At 35.0% G+C, this 20,125-nt stretch overlaps 1 protein-coding gene across 7 annotated transcripts in view; it reads left to right on the top strand.

The window, feature by feature from the left end:
* LOC144956052 (LIM and senescent cell antigen-like-containing domain protein 1) overlaps nt 1-20,125 on the top strand; it is a 63,988-nt gene that overhangs the window by 19,261 nt on the left and 24,602 nt on the right. Inside the window, exon 1 of one of the 7 annotated variants that reach the window (XM_078886366.1) lies at nt 10,784-10,861. The exons of the other annotated variants lie outside the window; for them this stretch is intronic. The gene's annotated coding sequence lies outside the window, so the exon portion shown is untranslated. Of the gene's footprint in view, nt 1-10,783; nt 10,862-20,125 lie in introns of those variants that run through there. 7 annotated transcript variants of the gene reach the window in all.

Raw genomic sequence — 20,125 nt, 5'->3', positions numbered from 1 at the left:
AAGCAGTGATAAAGACATTATTCCTCAAGTGTCCTATCCTAGCTCAGCTCAGATTACAGTAGCTAGCTACGTGAATTAATGAAACAATACAACTCCGTTTGAATAGCAACATTTTGACAAGGTGTGTGTGTGTGTGTGTGTGTGTGTGTGTGTGTGTGTGTGTGACACAATGGCAAACAAACCAGAAATATGATACAAGAAAATGAAAGTGAATCTGCCTCGACTAGGGATCAAATGCTCGTGGCCCGAATTCATGCCCCACTGGTTGCCTGTCGTTAATCAGGATGTCTGAGGTTCATGCCCCACTGGTTGCCTGTCGTTAATCAGGATGTCTGAGGTTCGATTCCCCACATGAGCCATGTTGATTTTGATTTTTCTTTTCTGTTTTTTTTTTCTTTGAAAAAAAAAAAGGGGGGGGGAGGGTGATTTTTCCCCATTGCGTTTTTTTTTTTCTTTTTTTCTGGTACTGCTTTTCTCTCTCTTCTCTCTCTAATATCACACACACACACACCACAGAGAGAGAGAGATGGATAGATAGATAGAGAGAGAGAGACAGAGAGAGAGAGAGAAAGAGAGAGAGATGGATAGATAAATAGATAGAGAGAGAGAGGGAGGGAGAGAGAGAGAGACAGAGAGAGAGAGAGAGAGAGAGAGAGAGATGGATAGATAAATATAGAGAGCGAGAGGGAGGGAGAGAGAGAGAGAGAGAGATAGAGAGAGAGAGAGAGAGAGGGAGAGAGAGAGAGAGAGAGAGAGAGAGAGAGAGAGAGAGAGAGAGAGAGAGGTTGATGGGTACGGGAAAAATCCACCCATTGAAAATGATTAAGTTGGCGTTTTCTGACTGATATCAGCAATGTGATGATTATTCTTATTGTCGGTTAATGATAACGATAGTGGTGATTATCATTATGGTGGTGTCAACATGGTCATATAATATGTCATTGATATCAATAGGGTGATGATGATGGTGATGGTGGTGATGATGATGATGATGATGATGATGATGATGATGATGATGATGATGATGATGGTGGTGGTGGTAGTGGTGGTGGTGATGATGTTGATATAGTCAAAAATGAATAAATAGATAAATGATAACGACGGGGTCATTATGATGGCGTCAACGTGTTTATATGTCATTGATATCATAGGAGGAGGACGATGATGATATCGGCCAAGAATGAATAAATAGATAAATGAGTATATACATTGGTTTATTAGTTTATCTTTTTGAGACCAAAAAAAAATAATATTTTTTTAAAAATGACCAAGCCAAAGCGTGTTTATTAGCAGGTCTGATAACCGAAATTGTTCTGGTCTCATTGTTACAATGGATAGATATTCTCAAACCAACGCAAAATACTGTCCATTACAAGAATGATAAATCAAGCCCGTCCACGCGTTCCGGTTAACAGACGTGCAAATAAGGGCACGTTGGGCCATATATTTTGATTTTAAACGTCAGATATCGATGACTTATTATTATCATTATCATTATTATTATTATTAATATTATCTCTCTCTCTCTCCTCTCTCTCTCTCTCTCTCTCTCTCTCTCTCCTTTTTCTCTCTCTCTCTCTCTCTCTCTCTTTCTTTTCATCTCTCTTCCTCACACCATAATAATTGATACCACCGTTGCTCACACTCTGTATCCCTATTCCTTCTTTCTCTATAATTGTTCCTTTCTCTCTCTCTCTCTCTTTCTCTCTCTCTCTCTTTCTCTCTCTTTCTCTCTCTCTCTCTTTCTCTATCTCTCCTTTTCTCTCTCTCTCTTTCTTTTCATCTCTCTTCCTCGCACCATAATAAATGATACCACCGTTGCTCACAGTCTGAATCCCTATTCCTCCTTTCTCTATAATTGTTCCTTTCTCTCTCTTTCTCTCTCTCTCTCTCTCTCTCTCTCTCTCTCTCTATCTCTCTCTTTCTCTCTCTCTCTCTTTCTCTCTCTCTCAGATTCTCTCTCTCTCTCTCTCTCTCTCTCTCTCCCCTCTCTCTCTCTCTCTCTCTCTCTCTTTCTCTAGCTCGCTATGCTTTCCCCATATTATTCTCTCCCTTCCTCCTTACCCCACACTTTCTCACTCTTCCTCCAATCCACCTTATCTTCTCCAAACCCCTCCCTCCAGTTTCCCTCCTTTTTTACCCGTCTTCTTATTTCCACTTGTACATGTGTACAATTGGAATTATCTAAGCACATTTTATCTCATTGTGTACCTATACGATATGTCTGCGACATGAAGACACACTAGCGTTTACAAATAAACGATGCAAATAAAGCAGTTTTTTTTTCTCTATTTTTTTCTTGTTTTTTTTTTTTGTTTTTTTTTATTGGTGTGTAGTGGTAACGTGTCCGCCTGTGTCCTCAAATGAATCTCAGAGTTCGTACCTAGCCCAGACCTGCCTAGTGTTACGAAAAAATCGTAGAAATAAGAATTTTGGCTCCAGCTACAGGAGTGCATTCGCCTCTTTGACGTAATGAATCTCGTAGGAAAGTTTGTTCCTTTGATCCTTTTAAATGGACTTTGAAGTATTTTTGGATCATGCCGAGGGCAACTAATTTAGAGGTCTATGTCTTTTTGTGCGGCTATGTGGTCTAGTGGTATGACACTCGCTTTCGGATCGGAAGGTCCTGGGTTCGAGCCTCGCGCTCGGGGCATAGTTGAGTCCTTGGAAAAGGCTCTTTACTCACATTCTTCACCGTACTCAGTGTAAAATGAGTACCTACCTAGTTAACAGCGTTGTCTTTGTCCGAAAAGTGGTAATATCGCCTAACAGGCGTCATGTCCGTCCTACATGTTAAATGTTGCTGTTGACCAGGGACCCCTTGTAAAGCGCTTTGAGCATATTTAGTGATATGCTCTATATAAAGCTCAATTTAAATGTAAAGATATTTTAGGTGACTTTTCTTTCTTTTTTTTTCCCCTTGGAGCTACGAATTTTTGACATGACATTTCGTGTGGGTAGCTCTACATGCAACCCCTGCTCACCGATGCTAACCCTGGGAAAAAACATTTCCCCCTTCACGAAGTTTCGGAATTGAAAGTTTTTGCCAAGATGAGGGTCTTTTAAAGGATCGATGTTTGAGGGACGAGTTTTCTGGCCAAAATATTTAAATATCATCATCATCATCATCATTGCCTTTTTCACCCTGGGTCAGGGTATAGGCCACAGAAAAACAGTTTCCATCCTTCTCTATCCCGAGCTAACTTTTTGATCTCATTCCAGGTCTTACCACTTCTCTGTATATCAGCTTCTTTAATTCTTCTCCATGTTCCTCGTGGCCTTCCCCTTGATCTTCTGCCCTGAGGGTTCCAGTCCAATACTTTCTTTGTTATAGTTGAGTTGTTTTTTTTCCCCTAAGTACGGCAATAAGGACATTGGAAGATCAGCAATCGAATCTCCAAACCATTGAGGATCTTCAGGTCCTGCAGACGATTACTGCGGATGACAACTGCCAAAAGTTCATATAATGTATTATGATAAGTCGAGTCAAGACATTTTATTGATAAGAGTGTACAATAATCATTCTGTTCTTTTCCCCTTGAGAACTGTCTGACCTTACTTAACACCCCGCTATCACCATCAAGTATAGCTTGTTTGTTTGTGTGTGTGTGTGTGTGTGTGTGTGTGTGTGTGCGTGCGTTCTTTGGTCCTACAAAGATAGATAAGGATGTGTTTAGTTTGTTAGTTTGTTGTTTTGTTGTTTTGTTTGTTTGTTTTTTTTTTGGGGGGGGGGGGGGGGTATTTTTATATTTATTCTCTCCCCCCCCCCCCCTCTTTTTTTTTTTTAAATTCATAATTCATTTGTATTACTTTTTATTAAAAAAAAAAAACCCTTAAACGCATTCATGTGACTTAGTACATTTTTACCCTGGCCCTTTATGTATCATATTATAGAGTTATACAACATGTCATAATGTGCCCAGGTCGACATGGCCCAAAGGCATTGGTATCGTTCACCTCTTAATCGGGCACCCTTACGCATGTCAAGACAATGCGATTACGATTACACACTGAATAAGTACATTATAGTTGTCTTGGAGGCTATTTTTCAAAAATAGATCATTTATATATAGCGCAATATCTTCTAAACGTGCTCAAAACGCTTTACAAGGGGTCCCTAGCCAACAGCAACACTTATCATGTTGTACGAACCATGACGCCTGGTTTTGTTTTGTTTTCGGTCAGTAACAAAGCTGTAAACGGAAGGTACTCATTTTACACCTGAGTACGGCGAGATAATGTGAGTGTAAAGTCTTCTCTTATGACTCAATTAGGCGCCGCTCTGAGCGGGATTCGAACTCAGGACCTTCCGATCCAAAGGCGAGTGTCACATCGCCGCAATTATAGATGTCTATAAGTTACGTTTAGATAATCCTCCCGACCGTGCTCATACTTAGTGTCCTGAATGTGGTAAAATTTAGCGACTTCACGACCTTATGGCTCTAAACTAAAACGACGTGTCCCAATATGCAGGTCTGGTGATCAAATTATTATGGACTCTTGATTGTAATGGAAATTAAATTATGCTCTCAAATCAATGCAAACTAGTGTCCATCGTACTCGGTTGTCAGACCTGCAAAATATTTGTACTGGGTGTAAAGGATAAGTGACTTGTTTGTGTGTGTTTCTGTATGTGTGTGTCTGTGTGTGTGTATGTGTGTGTGTGTTTTCCCCCTCCAATTTATGCATTCAAAATAACACGAGTAATAAAGCTGTTTATAGGATGAGTGACTTTTTGTGTGTGTGCTTGCTTGCGTTTGTTTTTGTTTTTTTGTTTGGGGGGGGTGGTTTTTTTCATTCATTCAACATTAAAATAAAGCCGTTAGGCGTGGATCATTCTATTTTTTCAAATATTTATTTTTTATTTTGAAATGTTCATTTGAACGTCTTTCTTCTTTCACATTCCGCTCTATTTACTTTAATGTCTGAATCTTTTGTTAGTCAGACTTTGACGTTGGAGTTATCGTTCTTTGTAGTGGGGTGGATGAATTCAGTCTTTGTCTTCGTCACAACGGTCGTCCATCATCTCTCAGTGTCAAAGAGATCTTCTGTCTTTTATTTACGCGTATCGTTATGTACAGACACGGCTTTGATCTTTAGCATTATAGATTACCACAGTTATTGTGGCGTTTTCCTACTCTATCCATACTATGCGTTTAGATAAACTACTCACAACGTACGCCAGCCACATGAAACGTACCAGCTCACACAACTGTGTGTAACTTTGAACGTTTACAGTACAGTCTGCTTGATAGAATTTAGTGAGAATTATACAAATGGCTGGCTAAAAACAATATCAAAGAGCTGAGTGACGTCAATTTCGTTCTTTTAATAGAGAATGGCTTTGGTCTTTATCATTATTGTGGATTACCATAGTTATTGTGGGGTTTTACTGCTGCTGTACGTTGATTCAGTGTCACCATAGGTCAATTAAAAAAAAAAATATTGCTATATGAAGTGGAGGTTGTGCGATGGTGATGATGATGATGGCAATGATGATCATGATGATGATGAAGACGACGAAGAAGAAGAAGGTAGTAGTCGTAGTACTATTAGCAGTAGTAGTATTAGTAGTAGTAGTAGTAGTAGTAGTAGTAGTAGTAGTAGTAGTAGTAGTAGTAGGAGTAGGAGTAGTAGTAGTAGTAGTAGGAGTAGGAGTAGGAGTAGTAGTAGTATTAGTAGTAGTAGTAGTAGTAGTAGTAGTAGTAGAATATGATTGATGACGTGACGATGATGATGGTGAATAATAATAATAAGAAGCTAATAATAGCGATTGATGATGATGATAGTGGTGATGGCGGCGATGCTTGTGTTGGTGTTGATGACGACGGCGACAACGACTACGATTTTTTTTTTTTAATATACAAATCTGTACGCTGTTATGTCTACATAATGTGAACACTATCAATTATTACTGTTTGTCCTTCTGCATTCCTACCTAGCAATGTGTAGTTATTAGTGTAACAGACACCGTTAGAACGTACAGTCTGTCTCTCAGGATGTCGTCAGGAGGCGATTCATTATGTTTTATGACAACCTCAGACACTCAAATCTTTCTCTGTCTTCTTCGTCATCGGTAATGAATGCTCTTTGGATTAATCCAGGCTTTTTGTTGTTGTTTTATATTTTTTTTATTTTTTTTTTTTTGGGGGGGTGGGGGTTGTTTTTTTTTCTTCTTTTTTTATATCTGTCTGTCTATCTACCTATCATCTATCTATCTGTTTATTTATTTATCTATATCTGTCTATTTATCCCTGTCAGTCTGTCTATCTATCTATCTATCTATCTATCTATCTATCTATCTATCTATCTATCTATCTATCTATCTATCTATCTATCTATCCGTTCGTCAACCTGTCTGATTGTCCATTCTGTCTGTCTGTGCTGTGCCTCTTGCCTACATATTTATTTCTTTTAGTGGCCTTACAACAAACATTGACACATTTAGGTCGTGCATGTCAGCGTCGCCCCCCCCCCCCCTTCTTTTTTTTTTTCTTTAATCCATAAATACATCAGTTCCTCTCACGTTTGGCCTGTTCAAATACAATTGGTACAACACTGCCATATTCTGACTAAACAACTTTGTTTCCAAAAATAAAAATATTGGCCAGAGATATTTTTCTTCATATCTCGACGGATTAACAGGACGAATGTCAACTGACCAAATTCTCTCAGATCTGTCACTAAAAATTTGTGGTCACTAAAAATCTGTGGTCACTAAAAATCGGTGGTCACTAAAAATCGGTGGTCACTAAAAATCTGTAGTCAGTAAAAATCGTTGGTCACTAAAAACCTGTGGTCACTAAAAATCGGAGGTCACTAAACGTCTGTGGTCACTAAAATCGGTGGTCACTAAACATCTGTGGTCAGTGAACATTTGTGGTCACTAAAAATCTATGGTCACTAAACATCTGTGGTCACTAAACATCTGTGGTCATTCATTGAAGTGAATAATAATAATAATAATAATAATAATAATAATAATAAATAATAATAATAATAATAATAATAATAATAAATAATAATAATAATAATAACAATAATAGTAATGATAATAATAATAATAATAATAATAATGATAATAATAATGATAATAATAATGATAATAATAATAATAATAATAATAATTATAATAATAATAATAATAATAATAATAATAATAATAATAATAATAATAATAATAATAATAATAATAATAATAATAATAATAATAATAATTATAATAATAATAAGTCGATATTTGTTTGGAGTTGAATTTTTTCTGGCCAGTATGATTTCTAAAAAAAGGTGTTTTGTAAGGAAATGCCAGAGAATGATATGCCATGGGGTGTATGTACCTACTTAGTAGGCCATGAGATTGGGGTGGGATTAGGTGGGTGTTCTAGTGGTCTCCGACACTCTTTGGCTTTCTCTGTCTCTTTGAAGTGTTCTGTTACAAATTGGTTAATGCTTGACTGATTCTTTTGTACTCTATCTCATCCCCCTCCCCCCTCTCTCTCTCTCTTTTTCTCTCTCTCTCTCTCTCTCTCACTATCCCTGTTTCTCTCACTATCTCTCTCTCTCACATACACACACACACACACACACACACACACACACACACACATAATTTGTCTTGGTGTTTGTCTGATGTCGAGTCTTGGACCGTGATCTCAGCTCCTCCATCAATTTGCAGTGTTACTCCTCCTCCTCCTCCTCCACCTCCTTCTCCTCCTCTTCTTCTTCTTCATCCTCTTCCTCCTTCACTCCCTCTTCTCTGTTCAATTCTAATATTTAATTTTATTTATCACGCTGCTGTAGCTCGTGAACATAGGATTATGGTGTGTGTGTGTGTGTGTGTGTGTTTGTGTGTGTGTGATTAGTACTCACTGCTATATTATATTTTACTCCCAACTTTTTTGTTTTGCTTAAGACTTTTCTTTACGCCAGGTTGGCCACGTGACCCAAGTGGCAAAAACACATTTTTGTTCATTACGACCAGAACAAACCTGATATTTCTAATGATTTTTGTAAAGCATTTTGAGCACGTTCAGTGGATATTGCGCTGTATAAAAGCTCAAAATTTGTTTGTTTGTTTTTCGAAGTCTCAGGTGTGGGGTTTTGTTTTGTTGTTGTTTTTAAAATGGTGATTTGTCAAGTTGTTTAAATAAATGAAAAAATGTAAGCATTTATATGGCTTAATATCCACTAAAAGTGCTCAAAGCGCTTTACAAGATGTCCCTGACCAACAGCAATACGTAACATGTAGAACGAGACACGACACCTGTTAGGCGATATTACATTTTTTTTCCGACAGAGACAACGCTGTTAACGGCCAGGTACTCATTTCACAACCGAGTACGGTTAGAGAATGTGAGTAAAGAGCCTTTTCCAAGGCTCAAGCCCAGAGACTTTCCGATCCGAAAGATTTTAAATGAAACATTCTAATTGTTGAATTGCTGAAAGAAAAAAAAAAACAAACATTTCTTACAAAAATGGAATTTTAAAAAAATGAATTAATGAATTAATTTTTTTTAATGAAGGAAAGGACAAAAAATCACACACAAAGAACAACGACCCCCCCCCCCCCCCTATTTCCCGGCCATGTAATAATTATCATAGTCTATTCTCTCTTTACGTGTGTATAAATAATATTACGTATTACATTATTGCATTATCACAATGATTATCTCTATTATCGGTGTCTTCTTCTTCTTCTTCTTCTTCTTCTTCTTCTTCTTCTTCTTCTTCTTCTTCTTCTTCTTCTTCTTCTTCTTCTTCTTCTTCTTCTTCTTCTTCTTCTTATTCTTCTTCTTCTCCTCTTCTTCTTCTCTATCCGTCAAGATGGGAAAAGGAAAAGAATAAAATTCACGTCACGCTCGAGTTATCTCCCCTGCTGTAATGTTAGGATTTCGTTGTGATAGCTTAATTAACTCTTATTGTGTTTTGTATTGAAATCAATTTGTCCTTTTGAATTCAACACCCAAGTCAGTTGTAACGTTACTTAAGTCGCATGTTTATGATTCATTCTTTAGCTAATATTTAATAAAATTACTGAAAGCATAAGCACCTTAGTTCACTCACCGATTATCGCGAAGTCCCAGGTTTGAGAGTCTTTGCCAAGATGAGGGTCATTTAAATCGATCGATTTGAAGGACGAGTTGTCTGACCAATTTTTTAAATATCGTTTTTTTTCCAGAGTACTATAGAGTACTATTAGATATAATACTTAACTATAACTCTTTTCTCTGTGAAAGAGTCGATGAAGCAGTAGTAAAGCCCACCTCCCCCCCCCCCCCCACCCCCTCTCATTTACCCATTTATACCCGAGTCAAGTGGGTCAAAGTATATGGATTGGCTCCAAATTAAAAAACATTTTTTGCTTGACGTTGCTATTCGTAGTACATACATAGACCAGAAATCGTAAGGCTGAGTCATTGGGGACATGCATGGTTTATTTAGTTATTTATTTATTTATTTATTTATTTAGTTTAAGCCTCCGAATACCCATACCCGACGTGCACTTATTTGAAGGCCTGATAACCCAATTCCTTATCGTCTTATTGTTGTATTGAAAATCTCAACAAATTTTATTATTTTTTTTAAATGACGGAAAATATTGTCCATTGCAACAATGTTAAACAAGGCTCATGAGTGAGTCAGATGTGCAAATATGCACACGGCGTCAAACACCCATCGCAATTCAAATTGGTTGGGAGTGTTTGAGTTCTTTTAAAAATATTTTGGGCCTGTTTTTGTTGTTTGTTTGTTTGTTTTTTGTTTTGTTTGTTTTTGTTTTTGTTTTTGTTTTTTGTTTTTTTTGTTTTGGGGGGGGGGTGGTTGTATATCAAATAATCATGGTGATTTGGATGATAATTATACTTGTCGAGGGTGGAATAATCTGCAGCAGTCATGTGTCATATTGTCACAATGGGATGTATTCATTGTATTCACTAAACATTAACTGTTATATAATTATTATTATTATTATTATTATTATTATTATTATTATTATTATTATTATTATTATTATTATTATTATTCTATTATTATTATTATTATTATTACTATTATTATTATTATTATTATTATTATTATTATTATTATTATTATTATTACTATTATTATTATTATTATATACTTATTATTATTATTATTATTATTATTATTATTATTATTATATTATTATTATTATATTATTATTATTATTATTATTATTATTATTATTATTATTATTATTATTATTATTATTATTATTATTATTATTATTATATTATTATATTATATTATTATTATTATTATTATTATTATTATTATTATTATAGACCTGTAAATTCTCAGTCAATTAACTGAAATCAGTCAATTCGTCAAATTCAAATATTTTTAAAAAGGGAAGAAAGAAATGAATAAAAAAGAATTCATGAATCGTAGTCGATTGACTGTAAAGTTAACTAGGAATGTTCCACAGCCCACGCATAGCTCATGGGCCGTTTATATTAATGATGGATATATATTGCCAAGGCTAAGCGACGCTTTTTAGAATTGCCGTGTCTGACACACACCCAGTGTATTTTCACACAGCCTTCGTGAAATTATTTTTTCACTTTCGAAACCTGTCGTAGCCAATTTTAACTGAGCCGCCGAGCGATAAATTTCACTGTTTCGTCTAAGCCAAAATTGACCACATTTACTTGAAGGACAGGAAAAGTATGAGAAAGAAAAATTCGAAACACCGAAAGTTCGTTATGTAGACACCTTCAAATTCAAATCGAAAGCTAAATGATTGCTACAAGCACATCTCGATTACCTCATGTTGTAAACAAACTGGTTGACCGTTTCTAAGTTTCTTCACTGATTGGGTACATAATTACAAGGAACAATGGTAAGTAGTCTAATTAATTCCCTTGCAATTTAGTTTTCTGCCATTGCTTTGCTCAAGTGAGCTTGCTGTTTACCTTTCATTTTGATTCTTTGGATTTTACCGCTACGACGAATTACGAAGAGTTTCAGTTTCAGTCAATTTTTATAGAGCTCATTTACAGGTCTATTATTATTATTATTATTATTACTATTATTATTATTATTATTATTATTATTATTATTATTATTATTATTATTATTATTATTATTATTATTATTATTATTATTATTATTATTATTATTATTATTACTATTATTAATTATTATTATTATTATGGAATAAGATACAATAAACCCTTGTTAACCATACCACCATGTCTTGGGAACTAAGGCATATGTCAGACCAGCTTACTTCAAAATTTGAAAATTCGTAATTTTGTAGGAAGAGAAAACAAGTAGTCGCTATAGTTAACTTTATAGATTTACGCCCACAAGGAATATATAACACTTCAACATCCATAAAATGATCTTGTCTGCCATTAATGTTCATTTTCAACAAGTTTTAATGACTTAGAGATGCTCATCAAGTTCTGAAATTTTACGAATTTTTCGTAACAGTTGGCAGGTCTGATATATTCATGCTATGCATTTAGTTGGTTTTTTAAAGACTCACAACATCCGCCAATCGGATATATATCGTACCAATTCACAAAAGTATGTGTAACGTTAAACGTTGATAGTCTGATAAATTTAGTGGGAACTACTCCTAAAAATGGCTGGCTAAAAACAATAACATACAAAGAGCTGAGTGACGTCAATTTCGTTCCTTCTATATTTTAAGATACAGTGAAATATTGTTAAGTATATCACCATGTCTGGGAACAGAAACATTATATGATTCGGTAAAACTTTGTTCAGTATGATGTATTTTTATTATTATTATTATTATTATTATTATTATTATTTATATATTATTATTATTATTATTATTATTATTATTATTATTATTATTATTATTATTATTATTATTATTGTTATTATTAATTTTATTATTATTATTATTATTATTATTATTATTATTATTATTATTATTATTATTATTATTATTATATTATTATTTTATTATTATTATTATTATTATTATTATTATATTGTATTATTAATTTTATTATTATTATTATTATTATTATTATTATTATTATTATTATTATTATTATTATTATTATTATTATTTTTATTATTATTATTATTATTATTATTATTATTATTATTATTATTATTATTATTATTATTATTATTTTATTATTATTATTATTATTATTTATTATTATTATTATTATTATTATTATTATTATTATTATTATTATTATTATTATTATTATTATTATTATTATTATTATTGTTATTATTTTAATTGGATACTGACGACGTGCACCAATTTGATGTCGATGGTACTGGTAGGTTGTTAACGGTTGAGTTATCAGGAGCTGTCACATTGGGAAAGTCATGTTATCTATTCATATTAGTATAGACTTGTTGGAAACAGTTATAGGATAGCCTCGTTTTTAGAATACATAATTACCGGAGTCATGTTGTGACGTGACATCAGACAGATAACCATAAACAACTTTACCACCTGTTACGTGTATAATAATATTATTGATAATAATAATAAATAATAATAATAATAATAATAATAATAATAATAATAATAATAATAATAATATAATAATAATAATTATAATCATGATGATGATGATGATGATGATGATGATGATGATGATAATAATAATGATAGTAGTAATGATGATAATAATAATAATAATAATAATAATAATATAATAATAATAATAATAATAATAATAATAATAATAATAATGATGATGATGATGATGATGATAATAATAATAATAATGATAGTAGTAATGATAATAATAATAATAATAATAATAATAATAATGATAACAATAATAATAATAATAATAATAATAATAATAAATAATAATAATAATAAATAATGATAATAATAATGATAGTATAATGATGATAATAATAATAATGGTAATAATGATAATAATAATAATAATAATAATAATAATAATAATAATAATAATAATAATAATAATGATGATGATGATGATGATAATGATAATGATGGTAATTAATAAAAAGTTAATTATATAGCGCTCAACTTCCACTAACTTCCAATTTTTTTTGTTTTGTATACTTCTCCATTATCTAATGTCATCACTGGTCATGGGCTGCGCTATCATCTCTATACAGATGATACGCAACTTTATGCTACTGATAAAACTAAAAATCTCGAAAATATTGTGAAACGTGTGGAAGAATGTGTGACGGATGTGAAAGAGTGGATGGATGCAAACAAGTTGAAAGTGAATGAGTCAAAAACAGAAGTGATGATTGTGGGAAATAGAGGGCAGTTGAAGGTGAATGATGGTCTTGAGGTGTTGATTGGGGGTGAAAAGATCAAAGTTTCAAAGACTGTGAAAATTTGGGTGTCTATTTGATTCAGAAATGAGAATGTCAGCTCACATTTCTGCTCTCTGTAAATCTTTATACTTTCAATTGAAGAAAATCAGTTCGATCCGTCATTATATTGCAATTGGAACATGTAAAACATTGGTTGTCTCCCTCATTTTTTCGAAACTAGATTATTGTAACTCCCTGCTTGTCAACTTGCCTCAGGCTTCTAGTAAACAATTACAACTACTGCAAAACAGTGCAGCAAGATTAGTTTTTGGCAAAAAAAATGTGATCATGCAACCCCTTTGTTGGCCTCTCTCCACTGGTTGCCCATTGAAAAGCGCACATATTACAAAGCAGCGTGTCTTGTTTATAAGTGTTTGGCTGGTATAGCACCGGCATATCTCACAGATCACGTGGTCATGTGTAAATTTGAAAATTACACTTTAAGATCATGTAATGACCAAACGAAAATTTCGGAAAAAAGATCAAGAACAAAATTTGGCGATAGATCGTTTGCTTGTTTCGGCCCCAAGATTTGGAATGAACTACCACGTGGTCTGAGGGAGTGCAAGTCTTTACCTACTTTTAAAAAGAATCTCAAGACACATTTTTACTGTATTTGTTTTTCTTGACTCTATATGAATCCTTGATTTGGCTATGAATTATTATTGTTGTTATTATTTTTTTTTTCACTTAAAATTGATATTTGTATTGTAAAGTGCCCAGAGCTTGTGTTTTACACGAGAATGAGCGCTATATAAATGTGTATTATTATTATTATTACGTGCTCAGCGGCGCTTTACAATATTAATTATTGTATGAGTTTGTTATCCATACTGAATGCGTTTTCTGATTATGTTGATGGGTCGTTTATTCCTCTATCAGGCTAAATTATTATAAAAGCATTTTTACGTAGCTAAACTAGACTACTTGTTAGGCGTTCTTTTTAAAAAGAAATATTTTTAGTTTGCACTTTTGGTATCAGTCATGTTCAAACTAAAGTCGAATGAGTAAGTTCTTGTGTGTAAAGTGTGCCTCGCCCAAGGACACAATGCCGGGACGTGAGCTATTATATAATGTATTGTTTCAAGAGTTAAACGGTTCTCTCTCTCCTCTCTCTCTCTCTCTCTCTCTCTCTCTCTCTCTCTCTCCCCTCTCTCACTCTATCCCCTCTCTCTCACCCCCCCCCTCTCTCCCTCTCTCTCCCTCCCTCCCCCCCCCCCCCCCCCCCCTCTCTCTCCTTTTATTCCTTTTTCTGCTATTTCTATTATGTGTAGGAATGTTTCATTGTTCGACTGTTTGATCTAGCGACGACATTTTGTTTGTTTTATGTCTACCCATAATGTCCACCTTGTTGTGACGGCCTCAATGGCATGGAATATTCTCTCTCTCTCTCTCTCTCTCTCTCTCTCTCTCTCTCTCTCTCTCTCTCTCTCTCTCTCTCATATCCGTTTATTCCTTTCCCCGTTATTTCTGTTCAATGTACGTTTGTTTGCCTCAGTGCAATGGAATTCTTTGTAAAGGGGAGGGGAGGGGGATTGGGGGGGGGGGGGGGGTATGGAGAAGGAGTCTTGGGTGATGGTGTAGGCAATGAAAATAGGTTGGACCTCCTTTTACAATCCATTTCACCTTGTTCTTCTTGATATTTGGGACACTCACACAAAGAACACACACACACACACACACACACACACACACACACACACACACACACACGCACACTATATCTCTTTAAGGGAAAAGCCATCATGTTTACTTGTAATAATATTATTTAGCCACGTCGAGTCTTTATTGTAAACTCCAGGTCTTATGGCTAATGATGGCAGGAGTTCAATGCCCTTTTTCTGCCTTACTCTGGAAAAACACATATTTAAAAATTTGGCCCGAAAACTCTTCCTTCAAGTATCGATCAATTTAAATGACTCTCATCTTGGCAAACAAACACTGTCAAACCTGGGACTTCGCCGAGTAAGTAGAGGAAGACGGAGAGGGAAAGGGGGTGGGAGGTGGGGGGTGGAGGGGTTCAATCCAATAATCAGCCAATACATTCTATTGGAGAGACACAGGCTTATGTAACCAGACCGCCGTACTATGGAAAAACTGATGATTAAAAATTTGGCCAGAAAACTCGTCCTTCAAATATCGATCGATTTAAATGACCCGGATCTTGGCTAAAACTCTTAAACCTGGGACTTCAAGGAAGACTTCACGAAGTTCCAGGTTTGAAATTTTTTGCCCCCCCCCCCTTCCCCCTCCCCTAGATGAGGGTCATTTAAATCGATGGATAGTTGAAGGACGAGTTGTCTGGTCAAATTTTAAAATATGAGTTTTTTTCCGAGTACGGCAGTTAACTGGTTCATGATATCGACAGTTTTGTTGATATTGACACCTGGCCTGACAGTTACAGGTGTTTGTTTACATACATGGATTGTTTACATATATATATATATGTGTGTGTGTGTGTGTGTGTGGAGGGGTGTGGGTGATGTATCTCAACTTGACCACACATCTTTTTATGGTCTGATGGATTGTCATTCCTGCTACGTATCATTCTTCTTTTTGCCGCCATATTATAATCTTTTATATCATGATATAAGTATTAGCATCCATCCACCTATACAGTCTCTTTGGGTTTTACATTCAAACAATCTCTCTCTCTCTCTCTCTCTCTCTCTCTCTCTCTCTCTCTCTCTCTCTCTCTCTCACACACACACACACACACACACACACAGTTCGACATATTTTGAGAGAATGTACACAGTTAGAACAGATAAGATCACATCATTATGAAACCAGGGACTTGAAGTCTCTGTTCCAGTCAGTCGATCCGCTTAAAATTTTAAAATATCTGCAGGACTGCAGAAATTGTAAATAAAAAATTTAAAATAACAAACATGTAACTATTATGGTTTTATAAAAAAAATATTCCAACATATAAAAATTGATAAACGCTAGAGACGGTCGCTTAAATGGCCTACATAGTGTTGAAAACGTCGTTAGACACCTAAAAACGACAAAATAACAACCCCCCCCCCTCTCTCTCACACACATACACACACAAACACATCTCTCTCTCTCTCTCTCTCTCTCTCTCTCTCTCTCTCTTTCTCATTCTCTCTCCCTCCCTCTTTCCCTTTCTCTCTCTCTATTTCGCTCTATCTCTCTCTCTCCCCCCTCTCTCTCTCTCTCTCCCTCTCTCTCTCCCCCCCCTCTCTCTCTCTCTCTCTCTCTCTCTCTCTTCATACAATCAAATACCATCTAAATCAATCACAGTCTACTTCGTTGTTTACATTCAAATACATCTTGCGCCTTATCATGATAAATAGAATACACTTTTCTTGAATTGAATTCGTATTGTTTTTGGTTTTATTTTTAGTTTCATTTTTTTTTAAATAGGACTTTTAGGTTTATAACTCTTTTGTTGTTGTTGTTGTTGTTGTTGTTGTTGTTGTTGTTGTTGTTGTTGCTGTTGTTGTTATTATTATTATTGCAGTTGTTGTAGTTGTTGTTATTGTTGCTGTTGTATGTGTTTTTTTGTTTTTTTGTTTTTTTTTACCGCTTAAAAATTATTTAATTTTTATTCCTTCATTTTGTTGCTGATATAAAATATGCATTATGTTAACCAACCACTTTTGTCATGTTTCTAATGATACAATCAGAACGACAATTACCGTCGTCATGCGTCATCGTGTAGAATAACAGTATTCTGCCGTACTCTGGAAAAAAACCCATATTTAAAAATTTGGCCAGAAAACTCGTCCTTCAAATATCGATCGATTTAAATGACCCTCATCTTGGAAAAAAAGAAGTCCCAGGTTTGAGAGGTTTTTTTTGCCAAGATGAAGGTCATTTAAATCGATCGATATTTGAAGGACGAGTTTTCTGGCCAAATTTTAAAATAAATAAGTGTTTTTTCCAGAGTGCGGCAGTGTTGTGATTTCATACCCGTTTTGAAACAGCACACAGCTTAGATTCGTGTTCACGATAAGAGGGAGTAATATGCAATTTGTGTCCCGCCGACAATTTTTAAGGATCGGTGATTTACAAAACAACAACAAACAAAACAAAAAAATAAATAAAAGATTAATGAGGCAGCGTGGCTCAGCGGTACAGTCTTTGCTTCGTATCCGAAAGGTCGCTGTGTGGCCATGATTAATTAAGCAATTCACCTAGCTCACTTTGCCTTGCTGCACTGCGGCTGACGCCTGGATTATTCCAGTCTACCATTGGAATAGAGCCTAAAGAAAAATTTCCTATTAGGGATGAATAAAGGGAATGTTTAAAATGTATCTATTATATAAATAGAGCACTGTGCTATTGTTGTGTTGTTTCCTCTTTATTGACGTTGGAATATATATATATATATATATATATATATTATATATATAAATATATTATATATATATAAACACGTCTAGTAAAACCAAGTAGTTGTTTTTTTTTTCCCTGTTCATGCTATGCGTTTAGTTTCATAAAACTCATAACATCCCCAGCCGGATATGACGTACCAACACACAAAACTATGTGTAACCTTTATCGTCTGTAGTCTGATTTACATAACATTCCTTTATTCATCCCCATGGGGAGATTTTCTTTAGGGTCTATTCCAAAGAATTACTTGAATAACCAGGCATCAGTCGCAGAGCAGCGCCGCAAAGTGAGCTAGGGCGAGGTGACTTGCCAAGGCGTTACAGGGCAGCGGCTGGTGATCGAACTCGGTACCTTTCGGGTACGAAGCAAAGACCGTACCGATGAGCCACGCTGCCCTAAAGAACTATATATACTCATAAAATGGCTGGCTAATAAACAATAACAAAGAGTTGAGTGACGTCAATTCGTCCCTTCTATATTCGACCCTTTGTGTTGACACCCGAGATCCGTCTTTTCTATTAAGAATTCCATTTCCAGTGCTTCTTAGACTACGGCTCCATTTTTTTTTTACCATTCTGACGGATATTTTTTTTTTTTTTTTTTTTTTTGGTTTTAATTTACCATTACTAAATAGCTGTAATGAGAATTGTGTTTAATTACCGTCAACTGGGTTAACTTTGCCTAAAGGGAAACTTTGCCTCGTGAATTTTGTACCAAATTAGACATTGATTAGGTTTTTGGCAATCATTTCCTTTGATTAAGATTAAAGTTTTCTAACGGTACTACAATAACTACAATAAAGCTGAGATGATTCAAAAATGCTCCAAATCCTCTACAACAGTCGTAACGTCACTTCCTTCCTTATGACGCATGGTAACTTAGTACACTGGCTCTAAACTATCGGAACAATGGCGGACGCCCGTATGAAATATTTCTCCGGCGAGCATAAAAGCGTATCCAGAGGGGAAAAACACATAAATTTGATCATGTTTGACTTTTACACATTCTGATCACAAGACATATGAAAGTTCAAGCCAGCATGAAGAATAAAAAGTAATGATTTTCTTTGTTTAGAACCAAGATGGCCGCCGTTGCCGGGCGGCGTGACATCAGACTATTAAATCCAATTCACAGAGCAAAGTTTCCCCTTTAGGCAAAGTTACCCCAGTTGACGGTACCAGAATAATAGAAATGGCTAAGCCTGTGATGAAGACAATTTAAGGACTTTTCGAAAGGAAATACAACTAAGGCACCGGCAGCTTTGGATTGTGAAAATGTGAAGCAATGTACAGAAATGGAAATTGCACTTCCAAAAATAGCATTTACAATACTAAATCCGCGACGTATCGGCTCAAATCCCTTCCTCAGCCAATAACGTTAAAGAACCAAAAAATACAAAAAAAAAAAAAAAAAAGAGAAAAGAAAGAAGGAAAACATTTTTTTTTAAAAGGGCGGTTTCTGGCTCACAACCAATCTTTGAGAAATAACAATGTTATTGCCTGAGGACGTATTTGAACCCGAAACGTTCCATGTTTAGTTATTTTTTTATCTTTGTTTTTTTTTTTTTTTAAACTGTTATTTTCATTTTATACATTGCTGTTAAGATACTATAATAATTAGTTAAAAAAAAACAAAAACGAACAACAACAACATAACAAAAACTATGGCGTCGTCAACAATGTTGCCCTACACGAGGCGAGACAAACAACAGCTGCGGCTGCAGAGGTTGGACTCCAAGACGGAGAGCCCCCTTTTCCAGAGGCGTCGCATGGCTCAGGAGGAGGAGTTCTCTAACGAGCCACGCATCGTCAACCAGGACGGTTCCAGGTGGTACCGGACTACAGTCTACAGTATTCTGCCGTACTCTGGAAAAAAACCCAACATATTTACAAATTTGGCCAGAAAACTCGTCCTTCAAATATCGATCGATTTAAACGACCCTCATCTCGGCAAGAAAAGAAAGAAGAAACAACTCTCAAACATGGGATTTCGCCACTCTCAAACCTGGAACTTCGATGAAGTCCCCAATTTGGGAGTTGTTTTTATTTTTTAATTATTTTTTTTTTTTTTTTTGTTGTTGTTGCCAAGATGAGGGTCATTTAAATCGATTGATATTTGAGGGACGAGTTTTTCTGTCCAAAATTTAGATATGGTTTGATTTTTTTCCAGAGTACGGCAGAGTTGGTGGTGGTTGGGGTGGGCTTTGTTTGTTTTGTTTGTTTTAGGTACAGCTGAATCAGGTTGGGAAGGATTGTCTACTTTATTTTCTCTAAAAAGGCATTTTTGATCAGCACGCGAAAACATCTTTAAAAAAACCCTAATAGAATAGCAAAGAAAAAGCAACACAAACGAGAGGCCCCCCCCCCCCCCCTCCCCCCCCCCCCAAAGAAGGGAAAAAAAAGAAATAAAGAAACAAAACCAAAAA

Source organism: Berghia stephanieae, chromosome 10 (genome assembly GCF_034508935.2).
Source record: "Berghia stephanieae isolate SIO BIC M18660-M18661 chromosome 10, UCSD_Bste_1.3, whole genome shotgun sequence".
Classification (NCBI taxonomy): domain Eukaryota; kingdom Metazoa; phylum Mollusca; class Gastropoda; order Nudibranchia; family Aeolidiidae; genus Berghia; species Berghia stephanieae.
The sequence above is the reverse complement of the archived record's forward strand: the minus strand, read 5'-3'. Positions and strand labels throughout refer to the sequence as shown.